We start from the raw sequence: 3,810 nt of genomic DNA on the forward strand, positions 1-3,810 counted from the left end.
TTACTGAAAGAATATTGATAAATAGTGACCAGGAATAAAACATGAATTTAGACTCACTAACTTTTGATCATGTCATAGTGTTATGGGCTGAATTATGTCCTCCCAAAATTCATATGGTGAAGTCTTAACTCCCAGTACCTCAGAAGAATGGGATTTCATTTGGAGATAAGGCCATTAAAAAGGTAACTAAGGTAAAATAGGTGATACGGGTGGGCTCTAATACAGCATGACTGGTGTCCTTGTAAGAAGGGGAGAATATGACACAAACATATGAGAACACACTTAGGAAAGACCATGTGAGGACATGGCCAGAGGCCATCTGTAAGCCGAGGAAAGATGGCTCAGAACGAGAAATCACTGAGACATCTATTGTTTGCCCAGCACTGTGATGGAAGAGGAGTATTCAATAATTTCTGCTCCCCTGTTCAGCTTTTAGGATTCTTCTCCATGCCTCCCCTCACCTACTCTTATGACCCTTCTCCACAAGCGAGAGCTGGCTAGGTAATGGTTGAGCATTCCAGACACACCTGGGTGGTCTCATTCGCCTCGCTGCACTGCAGCTGATCCACTCAGTTATGTACTTGTCCTAATGGAATGTGAGCAACTGAAGGGACTCAGTTCTGCTCATCTTCACATCATCAGCACTACACCACCACTTAGCACAGAGTTAGTGCTCAGTGAAGGTTTGTTGGAAGACTGTAGGCCCTTGCAATCTATTTTGCAACCAAAAATTTTAATAAAAATGATAACAACAAGGCAGTGCGTTCGGGGGTCCCATGGATCTGTCTCTTGCTTTAACAATGTTTAGACGGAACAGACCCAGGGACACCCCTTGCTCCAGCCTCCAACCACCCTTCAACCTTTTTTCCAGTTGCATCCTTCAGAACCAGCCACTGTGCTATCTTCAGTCTCTGGGACCAGCCAACATCATTTTGTGAGCTTAACTCCTTATTACCGATCAACCATGAGCTCCCAGATTCGTTAGAAGTATTCCAGCGAGGTTGAGGCCTCCATCAACCACCTGGTCAACATGCATCTGTGTGCCTCCTACACCTACCTCTCTCTGGGCTTCTATTTAGACTACAAGAATGTGGCTCTGGAGGGCATTGGCCATTTTTCCCGCGAATTGGCTGAGGAGAAGCGCGAGGGCGCAGAGCGTCTCTTGAAAATGCAAAACCAGCGCAGAGGCCGCGCTCTGTTCCAAGACGTGCAGAAGCCATCTCAAGATGAGGGGGTAAAACCCAGGATGCTATGGAAGCTGCTATTGTCCTGGAGGAGAACCTGAACCAGGTCCTTTTGGATCTACATGCCCTGGGTTCTGCCCGCGCAGACCCACATCTCTGTGACTTCCTGGAGAACCGCTTCCTGGATGAGGTGGTGAAACTCATCAAGAAGATGGGCAACTACCTGACTAACCTCTGCAGGCTTTCTGGTCCCCAGGCTGGGCTGGACGAGTACCTCTTTGAAAGGCTTACCCTCAAGCACAACTAGGAGCCTCTGCAAGCCAGTGGCCTTTGCAGAGCCCCTCTGGTGTCTGCCTGAAGCCTCTCTCTGCAGTCACCAGGCAGCTTTTTTAACCATCCTGGAGCCCTCTCCCAAGCCTTGGACCAAATGGAAACAATACAGCTTTTTGCAACAGCCAAAATAATAATAATAATAATAATAATAATAATAATAATAATAATAATAATAATAATAATAATAATAGTGACTGCTTACTGAGAACAAGGCACTCAGCCAACAGGTTATTTTGCATACAAACCACATTTGGGACATTTATACATTTTACCCCTATATTTGTCTTCTCCAGGCTGAATTTGGAACTTTGGATCTGGAATGACAAGTTGATGCTTTCAGCCTGTTAGAGCTACCTCTCAGCTGATAGTTCACTTCTGGCAGCATCCTCCGTTTTAATCTTCATAGCAGTGGCTTATGCAGTACTTTGAACTTTATTGCACTTCTGCATTTATTTTAGAGAAGTACATGCAATGGAAAAATGAAAATATAAGAGTGCTGATTTTAATGATTAATAATTTGATCTCATAAATTTAATTCAACTTAGAAAAAGACTCCAGTGTCAAGCACTGTTCTAGACTCTAGGAATATACCAATGAACACAGTAGATCTAAATATCTGTCCTTGTGCTGCTCATATTTTAGTTGGTGAAAACAGACAATTAAAGAAAAAGCTAACATATAGAATGTCTGTGTAGAATATAGACAGTGTTAGGTGCTATGGAGAAAAAGGGGTTGGCATGTGAAGTTGAAGGTGCTTGTTAGAAATTTTAGTGGAGAAAAGAAGTTGGTGTGGGAGAGGGCTGGGCTGAAGGTGTAAATTTGTAAATTGTAGAATAAGTATTATATACAGGTCCAAGGGGTTACCTATAGAATATGATGCTTTTAAAAATGATTACGATTACATTTCCCCTTAAACAGTGAAAGCACAGAAATGAAAATAATTAAAATAAAAGGGAAGAATGCCACAAACAGTTAAAAGAAAAAAAAAAAGTTGCCATCAACTGGTATACTGGGAATTACAAAGATGCAATGAACATGATCAGTGGAACGTGGTACAGTAAAATGTGATCAGAATGCTTCCTTAAGAAATCAAGGAATGCTTCAAAAAGAGGATGGAATTGTTTAGTCAGTCTTAAGGGGAAGACAGCAATGTTGACAGGAAGAAATGAGTAAAGAAATACAATCCAAGCGAAAGGTGATTGTTAGTGAAAGCACTAAGAAATCAGACTAGAGTTGGCGAGTAATAAGAAGTAAGAACGTTTTTGCCAGATCCTTGTCTCTAAAGGACTTTAAATACCACGTGAAGAGAAGTATTCAGCAGGCCCTGTGGTACCATTTACTAAGCTTTTTCTTAAATAGTTGTGTACATACATACTGAAAAATGCACAAGTCCTAGGTGTAGAGCCCAAAGAAATTTGACCATGTGAAAATACCGTGTAACCACCGCTTCAATTGAAAAAATCAGCAGCACCCTAGAAGCCTCATTATTCCATCCCTACACACAAAGGAAACCACTATGGTGACTTCCAGCATCATAGATTCGTTGTGCCTGATGTGAACTTTATGAAAATGAGCTCATACAGTGTTACTCTTTTGTAGCTAGCTTTTTTCAATCATTATGTGTGTGAAGTTTATATTGTTGCTAGTAGCAGTTAATTTTTACTTTTCATTTCTGTAAATACTACAGTTTATCTCTCGAATCTACTATTGATGAGCATATGGGCTGTTTTCAAGTTTGGGCTGTATAATTATGCTGCTATGGACATTCCTGTGCATGTCTTTTGGTGAACACATGCATTTCTGTTGGGCATTTGCTCAACTTGACTCATAAAATTAACCATCACAACTGTATTACAATTAGAAATATTAGTTTTCATCCTGAAATTAATACATGCAGTCATGGAATTTTGGAGAACTGATAAAAAAGAATCTCCCAACTCAGTGCCTAGCACAATACCTGGCACTTAGCAAATTCTCCAAGTATATGCTCAGTGAGTGATGAATGAATATACTTAGAAAAAAACTTCGTTAATGTATTAGTTTTAGTGCTTTTTTTTCCTGAATATCTTTTTTTGTTTTGTACACTTTTGATAATACTATAGCTATTTTTAAGTTTTCTTTTGTTTGGGCTTTTTGATTTTCAAAGTATTGAATTACTTCTTTCTACTAAACAAGTGTGAAGGATTATCATTTGACACATTCTCATCCTCCAAGTAACATGATGTGAAGACAAAGCATGTGTTTCATCAACCCCTCTTGCACCAAAGTCTCTTTATGATAAATATAAAATATT

The 3,810-nt window shown here is 40.0% G+C and overlaps 1 pseudogene; it reads left to right on the forward strand.

Moving 5' to 3' along the window:
- The first annotated feature begins 834 nt into the window (after positions 1-834).
- Positions 835-1,491, forward strand: LOC105064491 (ferritin light chain pseudogene; annotated as a pseudogene).
- The last annotated feature ends 2,319 nt before the right edge of the window (positions 1,492-3,810 follow it).

Source organism: Camelus bactrianus, chromosome 12 (assembly GCF_048773025.1).
Source record: "Camelus bactrianus isolate YW-2024 breed Bactrian camel chromosome 12, ASM4877302v1, whole genome shotgun sequence".
NCBI classification, from domain to species: Eukaryota; Metazoa; Chordata; class Mammalia; order Artiodactyla; family Camelidae; genus Camelus; species Camelus bactrianus.